At 34.8% G+C, this 12,965-nt stretch overlaps 1 protein-coding gene across 2 annotated transcripts in view; it reads left to right on the top strand.

The window, feature by feature from the left end:
- Positions 1 to 2,069: 2,069 nt before the first annotated feature.
- LOC100914430 (ninein) overlaps positions 2,070 to 12,965 on the top strand; it is a 103,939-nt gene continuing 93,043 nt past the window's right edge. The window contains exon 1 of one of the 2 annotated variants that reach the window (XM_031952924.1): positions 2,070 to 2,362. The gene's annotated coding sequence lies outside the window, so the exon portion shown is untranslated. The remainder of the gene's footprint in view (positions 2,363 to 12,965) is intronic. The other variant, XM_031952925.1, reaches the window with a different exon arrangement.

Raw genomic sequence — 12,965 nt, 5'->3', positions numbered from 1 at the left:
ATCTAAGTACAATTACAATTATCCCTTCAACATCTTGATTTTTCCCATTGCAAGTTTGATATATTGAAGATCTGCATAAAAAAATTAAGTGGGAATTGTTTTTTTAGTTTTGTGGAAGCTGCAGATGACATGCTAAGGCTAGTAAATGATACAGACCCTATGACCAAATGCTCAACCCAAATATTACAATAACGTATTGTAAACACCCCATAAAAGAAAAAGAAAAAAAATTCAGATTTCTTCTGTGTATGGAGGGCCAAAAATTTTTATATGAATTTTCCAGATCATGGTGGTGCTATGCTGCTACCCCCCATTATGTGGAAGGGATAGCTATGTATTCTTTTTTGCATATCCTTGCTTGTGTGTTCAATAACTTCCAAGTGCCTCATTTCATCATAACATCAAACCTGAACTAGGAAATGGTGTGCATTAGAATCTTGCCTTCAATAACAGGATAAATTGGAGGTAATTTCAGAAAATAAAGACTGATTAAAAAAAAAAAAAACTATTTGAAGATAAAATTTTTGCTGAGACTCATAGGAAACTAGCTAAACCCAAGTTATGGCAAAGAGGGAAATCATTCCAGACATGGAGAACAGCTAGTGAAGATTCACATTCAGAAGCAGGAATGTCATGTGCAAAGAAAAGCTAGATCAATGAACTTCTTGGATTATAGAGTACATGGAGAGGAACAAAGTGTAAGAAGACTGGAATGATAGTAAGGGGGCAGTTTATATAAGGCCAAAAAGGATTTTATGCTTGATCCTGAAGATAATAAGGAATCACTGGAAGTTATTAAATGGGATAACATAGGAGGAGACATGGTCATTACTGCACTTTAGTAAAACAACAAAAAAATAGTTGAATGGCCAATGTAAAGGAATTGGGAGGGAGTCAGGGAGACCAAGTCAGAAGCTACTACATTTGTCCAGAAGTGAGGTGAAAGCTTGGACCAGGATAGTGGTAATATTAGGGCAGAGAAGCAAACATACATAAATATATGAGATATAGAAAGATGGAAATTGATAACACCGGATATGTTTTAGAATTTAGGAATCTAGAGACAGGGACATTATAATTGAAAATTGAGATGCAAAGAGGAACCTATAAAAACTCATTGGGCATGGAGATTGTGGTTCTGGAGTTATGACTTATCTTGGCTTCCTGTTCCTATTTACCAGCCTCATTAACAGTTTTTAATGGGAAAATAGAATTGCTTTGACCTAATCTTGCCTATGGACCAATTATTAATCTTCAAAACCCACAGAATACCCTGGAAATGAAAGTAGTCGTTTCCATGAAGACTGAACCTAAAAACCTTTGAGTATTGAGTTATAGTAGCATCACAAAGTGGGTGCTTACAGAGGCATTTGATACAGTTAAAAGTAAGAAAAGAATTAATGCTACTATTACATTTATGAACGTGTCAATATGTAACTCCAGACTTTCTTTTTAAGGGAAAAGAGGAGGTTGCAAAAGGAACATACAGTTAATAAAAAACCTACTTATGTGCCAGGCACTGTGCTAAACACTTTTAAATAGTACCTCAGGCATAACGAAAAAAAGGAGTTGAAAAACAAAGTGCACAAGGAGCAGTAGGAAACAGTTGTGATTGGAGACTCAATCGTCTTCTTTTTTTTTTTTTTGCTGAGGCAATTGGGGTTAAGTGACTTGCCCAGGGTCACACAGCTAGTTAGTATTAAGTGTCTGAGGCCACATTTGAACTTAGGTCCTCCAGACTTTAGGGCTGGTGCTCTAACCACTGCACCAACTACCTCCCTTCTCCCCTTTCTTTTGTCAGGAAAAGGATCCACAAAGTTTTCAACGTCAAATTCTCTTCTCTGGAATAAAGCAGTAGCCGAAGGGAGAACGCTTTTCTTTGATTTCCTCCAGCCTTTCCCGCAGCACATAAAAATCAAGCCCTTCCCAGAACACAACAAAAAAGAATCGCCGATTCTCCCGTAATTTAATAACAAGCGTTACAATGCTCTCTACTTTCCTATAATGGAGGGTGGTACGTAGGAAGGAGGAGTCCCGGTGTCTTTGCATCATTTGGTCAGGCGTGGCTCCACCTCTGAACCGCCTTCTTCCTATCAAGAGCTTTCAAATCTTAGTAGCTTCTTCAGCCTTAGTCTTGATAGATTAAAGTGAAGTTAAGGTAGTTTATTGTGGCGCCTGTGCCTTCCGGGAGGAAAAGAACCTGCTGCTTTGCACAGTGCCCAATTGCTTGTTTACTGCAGAATCTAGATTTAACAGATTCCGACCTTGTGCGGAGCGTTTGACCAAGTCACATCAATCTGTTGAAGTGAGCCTCAGCTTGGGCCTCTGTGGGTCAGAAACTCTTGGCAGAGCTGGAAAGTGGGTAAGTAAACTTTGAATAAAGCATAGGGAGAAAACGGGATGGGGAGCACCGTCTAAACTGATGTTATTTTGGTATTAACGCCCGGGTTAGGGAAATGAGCTTGTTGGACCTAGTTTTATACCGGACTGGTAGGAATTCATACTTTCTTCTCCCCCCTCCTCCTCCCCCCCGCCCTTGCATACTCCCGGGGCCCTTAGCTCTATGGAATGTTTGGGATTGAGTGGGACCGGTGCGGTAGGGATAGTTGATACATGATACAGGCTTTTCGTATTTGCCAGAGAGTCACCTTGGTTTATGGGATTGGGATTAGGGACGAACCTCCTACCTACCTTTCTGAGACTAACGGGGTTTGTGCCACTGTTTCGGGAAAAAAAGTTCAAAAGGGGGTAAGGAATTGTCGCCTAAATTCTGGGATAAAGTGGTTAGATAGGAAAAAAGGTAGAAAGAGAATAACTTTAATACTGGCTACGATCCGGACAGAATGAAAGACTAGTTTGGGGAATTAGCAGTTTGCATCTCTTGAAAAAAAAAATACTGCTTTTGTATGCTAATTCATTACGTATGGAAAGGTTGTTCCTCATTTGTGTTCTTGTAAAGGACTTGCTGTCTGTACTGCTGTGTTGGCTGCAAAGTTTTGTCTCTCTTTTTGGACTTTTTGGACAAAAGCCTAATCTTTTGCTTTCCTGGGGCTCTTGGGACGGGTTGCTGTGCTCTCTAGTGACCCCGACTGGGAGGAGAGGGGAAAGGAGGCGGGGAAGAAATGGGGGTGGGGTCGGATCCGGAGATTGCGTGCTTAGCGGAATTTCTTTGTCTATGGCAAGTTGAAGGGGAGGGAAGAAAAGGCCCTATTGTGACATATGTGCATGATATTTCTTAATAGCAACGAATTAGTGATTGAAAATGTATTGTTGCTGACAGGGAAAACGCATCTGTTCGGCACCACTAGTTCACAACCACTGACACCTGACTGAGTTGGAAATAAACAACTTTTATTTTGATCCTGTTGCTAATTTGACAGTTTTGAGAGTCAGAGTGGATTCTAACTTTGTAGGCTTGTTCTGTTAATCTATCCTTTTCTATCTAGTTATTATATTAAAATAGTTATTCCCTATTAAAAATACTTTGCTGATGTCGTTCATTTACTATATTTTATAAAAGTTTTTTTTTTTTTTTTTAAGAGATGTATGGAATCAGTATCAGAACATAGAGGGATAGGAGAAAATAGAGAGGAAGAAAATATGCTATCCTTAATTACTGAAAAAATCCTGGAATTCCAGTTTTTAAAAACTGAAGTATGATATGTTGCTGGAGGAAGGAAATTCCAGTTTTATGTCTTAGTTTATTTTCTGAGACTTTGTAATCATCCTTTAACCAAAAGATTTGTACTGATAAAAAATAGTGCTAAAAGAATTGTTCTAGCTATTAAATTAGTGGTCTGGACTAAGTCATTGTTCCTAGACTAAAGCATTAGTAAATTTCAATTAAGGTGGAAATAAAATAATAAAATCAATTGTTTTTCTCTTTTTTAGTATTAAAAATTCTTTATTCAAACACTAAAAAAAATAGCATTTCTATATGTAGAATATTCCATAGCTCTTACTTTTTTTAAAAAGTAAATAATAAATTCAACATATAACTTACAAAGCTATATCGTACTTTACAAAAAACTATACAAAATATATACTGTATTTTTTCTTAAAATAACTCATAAAAATTTTGTCTTCACTTGAAGTTATTTGTATAATAGCTAGGTGGCTCATTAGATAGAGCTTGCGCTGGAGTCAGGAAGACCTGAGTTCTTAAATAGCTTCAGACATTTACTGGCTGTGTGATTCTGAGCAAATCACTTAATCTCATTTTGTTTTATTTCATCTTTTACCTAATAAGGATAGTAATAGCATCTATGACCTATTTATCTAATAAGGATAGTAATGACAACAAAATTTTTTCAGATTAGGTTTTAGGTAGAATCTCAGATGAGTTTTTTGCTTTTTTTTGGTGTATGGTACATGATCTTATTATAGGAGGGAAGTTTTCTGATCTGGACTAGCCTTACAGATACCCCAAAATAAATGTTTTTCCTTAGTGGAGGAAATGATAATAGAAAGTAGTGACCATAGAAAACAATATACACACTGTTCTTCTAGTAAAACTTTTAAGAATTGGTCATTTTGCTTTCTTAGAATGGTCAAAATTATCTTTATCTATGATGAGGTGCAAAGATGAGGTTAGTGGTAGTTGTGATGGGGTGTGAAAATTGGGATGGGAGATCCCCTCTGCTCAGAGGTGCAGATCCTATGTGAAAGAATTCACAAATCTGAAATCTGTGTGGCAAAAGGGATTTATTGGCACTGAGAACCAGCTTGCTAGGAAGACAGACTCCTTTAGTAGGAAAAAGATCCTGTTAGGAAAATAGCAAAGGTTAACACTGAGAAGAGAGTATCTTCCCTCAGTGGGCAGCTTGCTAAGAAGACGGCTTCCTTGGCAAGCATAATCCTATTTAGGACTTCTACAAAGATATCTGGGCATGTAGCCTTAGATATGTGGCCAACTCTTGAGAGCCTGATTTTCTATTCAATTTAAAATTGAATGAGATTACTTAACTGGGAGTTTGAGCCACTGAGAGTTGTTTATAGAAATTCATTGGAGGGTGATTGATCTCCAATTGAATGAAACCACTTAATTGGGAGCAGGCTTTTCCCAGGGTCTGGGACTCCCTAAAGGGGATAGACATCCGGTCCCCCCAAACGATCTCCAGTTTATGTCATTTCTTCCCTTGGGCCTCTTTCAGAGGAGTTTGGACAGTTTCAGGGTTCACTCCCATCATCCAGATGTATAATGACCTTTAATATCAACAGAGCTTCTCTGAGGGCCTAATAATTTGTCTGCAGCTAGTGTTAATTTTAAAGTACTTTTGTATTGGCTATGAGTCAAATATTTTATAAATTTCTTTGAATGATTTTTAAATGATTTTAAAGTGATATGTCACCAATATTGATAGTTCAATTTTAGGAATGATGAAAATGGATTGACAAAGGATAAATTATTATTATTATTATTAATTATTGACAAAATGGTTTGACAAAGGATAGACTAGCTTAACCTTTCACTTTAGACAACTTTAGAGAAATTAAAATTTTTTTTGTTAAATTTAAAATTTTAAAATTAGTTTATTTAAAAATAGGAATTTGTTTTAAATTAACGTGGATTGAATTCTATTAAAGGCTGTTAGTTGAGTTCTGTTCTTATGATAATCTTATGTAAGCTTTCAAAAATAATAATGAAATGTAGCAAAGTAAATATTTATTTATTTTTTTATTGAAGCTTTTTACATATGCATGGGTAATTTTTCCACACCGACCCTTGCAAAACTTTGTTCCAAATTTTCCCCTCCTTCCCTCCTACCTCCTCCCCTAGATGGCAGGTAGTCCAATACATGTTAAATATGTTAGAATATGTTAATATGTTAAATCCAAAAAAAGTCAGATCTAGGAAAAAAAAAAACCTGAGAAAGAAAACAAAATGCATAGTTTATTGTTTATTCAAGAGAAATACAGATGAGAAAACTGCAGGATTTCAAATGTAAGCCCAAGGTACACATTTTCTTCATGTATAGTCTATAGACTATACTTTATTATACTATATTTAGCTTTGAGTAATTGTGACCCTAGAAATAAAAATTGTTGCAAGTCTGCTTTTCAAAAGAAAATGACAAAAGAAAGGGCTCAGATGCACCAGAAACATTCCAGAAAAGTTATAAGAATTCAACACAATGAAGAACAATGAAGAAAATAAAAGAAAAATAGCAACCAGTTTCTCTGTCTAGTCCAGAACTACAGGAAGATTGTCATAAACTTCTCTGACGAGAGATAAAGTGAGGGGAGACGGGGAGAAGGGGAAGGGGAGAGAGAAAAAGGAAATTATCACTGGAAATTGGGGCTTTAAGTCTCCACAGGTCTTTGCATAGGGAGACAATAAGGAGGAGATATATGTTAACTTTCTAAGATTCTGGTTCCCTGCTAGTCTGTATTGAAGCTACACAGGAGACAAGGCAAGCATGATGCCCAGAAAGTCCTAGTACTAAAGGACCCCAAAAGAGGTTAGAAACTGGCATTGCTATCACCACGAAAGCAAAAAGTCAAGGCCATCACAGCAATTGAGTAGGATAGGAAACTTATTAGGAGATCTAAGACATGTATAATTTATCAGGTCCACAAGAGGGGATAAAAGCAATTCCTCCTAGAATTTAAAGCTGAAGAAAGAGACAGAGAAAGAGTGAGATTAAAACTTGTGCTGGCTGTTAGATTTTTGCAGAGGTCAGGCCACCATATCCAGAAGAACAGAGGCAATCGCAATAAAATTATTGAGCAAATAGGAGCATGCATTCTAGACACAGGAAACGGGCAATGCTAAGGCACAGTGGTGGGAGATGTCTCTTTTTAGAAGAATTAGTAGGGCCATTGTCAAATAAAGCTTTACCTTTTCTTTAAAATTTTTTTGGGACTTTGAAGGCTTTTCCCAGGGTCTGGGAACTCCTCCCTGAAGGGGATCCGGGCCACCTCCAAAAGATATGTCAATGGAGGGTGATTGAACAAGATCTTTGATTGAATTGAAACCACATAACTTGGAAAAGACTTGTCTGGGAAAGGTATGCTTTTCCCAGGGTTTGAGAATTTCCCCAAAGGGGACACAATTTACATCTGGAGTCCCCCCAGAGATTACATCATTCCCCCCCCCCAAAAAAAAGATCCCAGTTTACATCAGGATGACGGGGAGATTAGTGGGAGTGATTTTATTCCATATTTTAAGCTTTCAGAGGGAAAAAAAGGGGAAAATACAGAAGAAATGAGGAAAAATTGGGAGGAATTTAAAATTTTCATTTAAATGAGATATACAGAAATATACAAATGTGAGGCAACTGTTTAAATAAGCACTTAATATGCTCTTACATTGTGATTTTTTAAAATATGAAAATAAAAGTTTTTGTCCTCAAGGTTAAAATTTTAAAAAATCAGAACTCTTAGTATTTTCTTCAGTATTCTTGTCTTTGTATAAATTGCTCTGGTTTCTTGTCTCTTTATTCTGCATCAGTTTTATTACCCAAAGTTCTCTGAATTAAATCTGCATATGTATATGTGTAAATATGTATATGTAATAATCATTACATTAATATGTTACATTATTAATATATCACATTAAAGTACAACTTTAGATTTTAGTCTTTTTTCTTCCCTGCTCCATTTCAATCCTCCTTTAAAAGTAGAAAATTTGTTTTGGTTTTGACTGTTTTTCATATATTATGCCTTCTTCTTAACTCCTTTCCCTAATTCCTATGTATTTTTGAGTTTGATCTATTTTTACACAATTTTGTCTGTCTCTGTGGGTATTCTATCTTCCTTATACCATTTCACATAAATATGAGGTTCATCTTATACCAATTATCTCCACCTCTTCTTTCTTGTTTCTGTGTTCTTCTTACACGCTAAAATTATGAGAATTAGAAAATTTTTTTCTTTCTACGCTACTGTATATTCTTCCTGTCACCATTTTTTCTATTTCCTTTTTATCCCCCAGAACTGAACCAATCCCTCAACTCTGCTTTTTTTTTAATCTCCTTCAATATTTTTAGATGTTAAGATTCCAAAGAGACATTTCTTTCTTATTAGAATGTTAACAGTATGTAATGATTAGAAGAAGCTAAATCTTTCACATTTGATCGTCACTGCTCTTAATGTATACAATGTTCACCTTACTTTATTTTGTAACAATTCATATGTTTTCCCATATATTATGGACTAGTTGGATGTTAAGGGACCCACCTGCCAGTGGCTGCTGGGGATCCTACTCAGACCAGCAGAATGGATCCTTTCATGTGAGAGGATGATAATGATACAAGGAAACTGAGAAGCAGTTGCATTCTCTGACCTTTCTCCTCCTGCCTCCATTTATTTCATTCCTAATCCAAAAGCAACATCTGTGTCAGTAAAGGCTGATTTGCAATTCCTTAGGGTTGTTATGATTCACAGCTATGGGGGCTTTTGGAGAACTGACCTGTACTTTCACACTTGTTTTTCTGAAATTAAGCTCGTTGTTTGTTAAAGAATCAAAGAATTCCAATCATATACCACAATTTGTTTATACATTACTCAAGTGAATCTTCTCAGTATAATATATATATTTTGCTACCACAAAAAGAGGTGCTAAAAATATATTTGTACTTATGGGTTCTTTTCCTCTTAGTTTCTTTAGAATGTAGTATTGCAGGATAAAAGGATATGTATGCTTTTGTAACCCTTTTAGGCATAATTCCAAATCATTTCCCAGGATATTTGGACTAGTTCACTATAATAACAACAATGCCTATTTTTTAACAACAATGTACCTATTTTTTCTTATTTCCCTAGCATTTGTCATTTTCATTTTCTGTCATGGTAGCCAATCTGATGGTGGTATCTCAAGTTGTTGTTCATCTAAATTTGGCTGTACTAGTTTTGTTTGTGCAAACCCTTTTTATTTCATGTATTAAAATTGGCCATTTTCCTTTCTATGATACTCATCTCTTGTTTTATCATAAACTTTTGAGTTACCTAAATATCTCACAGGTATTTCCTCCCCCCCATTTCCCTAGTTTGCTTATCATATTCCCATTTATGTCTACATCATGTACCCATTTTGAATTTATCTGGGTATTCCATGTGAAATGTTGTTCTTTGCTTACTATCTGCCAGACTGATTTCCAGTTTTTCCTAATAGTTTTTGTCATGTAATGAACAAAAATCTCTGGATTTATCAAATACTAGGTTACTGTGATTATTTATTTCTGATTATTGCATAATCTCTATTAGTCACTGTTTCTTATGTAATATGAGATTTAATTATTACCACTCTGTAGTATAGTGTGAGGTCTGATATTGTTTAAGCTGCTATCCTTTTAAATTTTTTTCCATTGATATGCTTAATCTTGACCTTTTATTCTTCCAAATAAAATTTTGTTATTTTTTTCTAGCTCTTTAAAATAATATTTTTTCCTAGATCTTTATTTTATTTTAGCCCCTTAGAACTTTATTTTATTTTAGCCCCTTTTTTGAACTGTGATTTTTTTGAACTGTGATTGGTATAGCCATAAATAAGTAAATTAATTTAGGTAGCATTAGGTAGCATTTTATTATTATTATTTATTATAATATTTAATATTAATTAAATTATATATTATATAAATATTAAATAATATTAATATTAATATATTTATTATTATTTATATTATTATTATTACATTGACTTGACCTGCTCATGATCAATTAATATTTTTTCAATTGTTTAGCTCTGCTTTATGTGAAGAGTGTTTTATAATTGTCTTCATATATTCCTTTGGATGTCTTAGAATCAAATAGTTAAATACTTAAATACTTAAAAGTATTTTATGCTGTCTATATTTATTTTAAGGGCTTTCCTATATTGTTTACAATATATAGAAATATTTATATAGGTTTATTTTATATCCTATAACTTGCTAAGCTTAATAATTTCAACTCATTTTTTACAAAAAAATGATAATTTTTCTACCTATTCCTATAATATCCTTTTTTTGGGGTCTTTTTGCTATAGATAGATTTTCTAGTATGATAGTCAATTATCATGGTAATAATGGACATCTTTCTTCATTCTGATCAAAGTGGCAAGACTTACAATTTATTCCGTTTATAAATCTGGCTCACTGTTTTAGCTAGATACTATTTATTTCCATTGATTCTTTTGCTTTCACAAGGAATGTTGTATTTTGACCAATGCTTTTTTTGCATCTACTGATAAAATCATATGATTAAATTTTTTTATTATTGATATGGTCAACTATACTTATATTGCTGATGTGTTTATATGCTAATATTGAACAAGCCCTGCATTCCTGGTAGAATGACCTTTGTGACAAATTTCTGTGATCTCCTTGCTAGGGTTTTATTTAACATTTTTGCGTCAATTAGGAATTAGGAAAATTGGCCTGTAGTTTTCTTTCTCTGTTTTTGCTTTCCCTGGTTTAAAAATCATAACCATATTTGTATAATAAAACGGGTTTGGCAAGACTTTTACTTTTTTTTTTTCAAACAGTTTACATTATATTAGACATAATTGTTTTTAAAATGTTGGGTAGAATTTGTTTTTTTTTTTGGGGGGGGAGAGCCTACTTATGACATTCAATTTCTTCTTTAATAGGATTAATTTTCTATTTCCTCTTATGTTAATCTGGACAATTTATATTTGTGTTAATTTTCATTCATTTTATTTTGAGATTGTCAGTTTTATTGGCATATTAGTGAGCAAAATAACTCCTAATAATTGCTTTAATTTCACTCTTCATTGTATGTTTACCTATTTTGAGACTCGATTTTTTTTCTTTTTAAGTTAACCAAAAACTTTTTTTGTAAATTCAGTTATTAGTTTTACTTAAGTCAATGGTTTATTACTTTTAATTTTATTAATCTCTCCTTTTGATTTCAAAATTTCTATAATGGTGTTTATTTAGGGATTTTTAATTTATTCTTTATCTAATATATATTTTTTTAAGTTGCATGCTCAGTTCACTGATTTACCCTTTTTTATTGTTGTAAACATTTAGATACACACATTTCCCCCTAAGTATTGCTTTACCACCTCAGTTTTCATATGTTGTTTTATTGTGGTCATTGACTTTACTTAAGTTATCATTTTTCTGGATTTGTTCTTTGACCCACTCATTTTTAGATTTGGATTATTTAGTGTCTACCAACCCTTTCAATGGTATGCCATTTACATAGATAGTGAGCACTGGATGGTCAGCTGTAACAGCTGCAGTCCAAAATATTCCTGGATTCTGTTTTTGGGAGTCAAAAATATGGGCACATATCACCAAATTGCTTATTAGGAGTCTGTATCAGTAATCCTGATGCTACTACTTCTCCTAGTTGCTAAGTCACACATTATCTACCTGTATTAGTGACTGGGATATTATAGCTACACATTCCTCACATTTCCCACATCAGTGTATTGATGAACACTGTTTTATAACTACTCTCAGGAGGTGAAATGGTCAAGCCTACTGTGTCTGGAGGCAAAGGATCCATAAGCTGGACAGGGACAGATTTTACCTCTCCAGGGGATATCTCAGTAGCTGCATATAACTCTATCCTCCCCAATTATAATCCCTTTCTCCCATTCAGTTGCTTCTCGGCTGATTGATCATGTCGGAATACTGAACTTGTAGAGACTCTCTGGGTGTAACATCAGCTGCTATCATACCCCAAGTGTTTTTTGCCTAGGGCCCTGGATTTAGGTTCCACTTCCCATTTCCCCGAGTCAATCTATATTCTGATGTCCAATGGAAGCTTCTGTTGCATTTTGGACACAGAATTTTGGGTCTTGATCTCCCATCCTGTCTTCTTTGCCAACATTGAGCTTTCAGATGCCTACTTTGCCACATTGAAAGCATTGACAAGTCTCTCTGGAAGTCCCTTGCCAAAAGGGACCCTGTCTTCCCATGTTCAGATCTTTCAGATCAGTCTTCATCATAGTCTGGGTATTAAAAGTATTTGTGCCCACTGTGGCATAGCATCTTATGATCTCCCCTTGTGTAGCCTTAGTATAATTCTTCTACAAACCTCATTAGCATTTTCTTTAGCAAGTTGTCTTATCATAATTTCTGTTGCTACATTTTCGCCAATAGTTTGTATGATAGCTGTCTGCAGATGTCCCATGAAATCAGCCAAGGGTTCATTTGGACTTTGTGCTATTTTCGTTAAGGTTTCTCTTTTTTCTTTTCTTCCTGGGAGGGTGTCCCATGCTTTGATAGTAGCAGAAGAGATTTGTTCATATGCTGTCAAAGTGTCTGCATAATGAGCTATACCTGTTAGTCAGAGATGACTGGTATATTAAACTCCAGGTTGCCTATTTTGTTGGACTTTTATTCTACAGAGTTTACTTTATTCAGAAAGCCACAACAAGTGTTGTCCAGGTTCTAAACATGTCCTCGCTATAGATTTCCAATCATTTAGGGGTTAAAATTTCAAAAGCCGAATTCTCTAACAGCATCTTAACATAAAATGATATAGACCCATAAAGAGTGCAAGCCTTTTTCAGATCTTTGATAATTTCTAGATTAAATGGAGTGTATTTTCTTTTTTTCTTTTCTTTTCTTTTTTTTTTTGACCTGAAGAGTTAAACTCTTCAATCACTTGGGTACGTTTCTATTCTTAAATCAGATATATCTTGTCCATGCTGCTGCATGGGTGGTGCTAATGGTTTCACTGCCCTTCCCTGTCCTCCTCCTCCCTCCACTCATGACGAAATTGAGGGAGGAAGGTCAAGAGATGGGGAATGCCATAATAGCACCTGCTCAGGTGAAACTGAATTGTGAAAGTGAGAAGCACCACACCCCTTAAGTTCATCAGCACTGTTCTTGTCCAATTCTCTATGCTTTTCAGCTGCTTTGTTAGAACTTCTGGGATTCTTTAAAGCCAATTGTATTATATTGTATATAAGGAATGTTACTTCAGGAATTGAATCAGGACCCATAGCTTCATAATATTCAATTAGTTGCTCTCCCACTACTTCCCATATATCTGGCTCTAATTTT

This window comes from Sarcophilus harrisii, chromosome 2 (genome assembly GCF_902635505.1).
Source record: "Sarcophilus harrisii chromosome 2, mSarHar1.11, whole genome shotgun sequence".
Classification (NCBI taxonomy): domain Eukaryota; kingdom Metazoa; phylum Chordata; class Mammalia; order Dasyuromorphia; family Dasyuridae; genus Sarcophilus; species Sarcophilus harrisii.
This window is presented reverse-complemented; position numbering and strand designations above follow the sequence as displayed.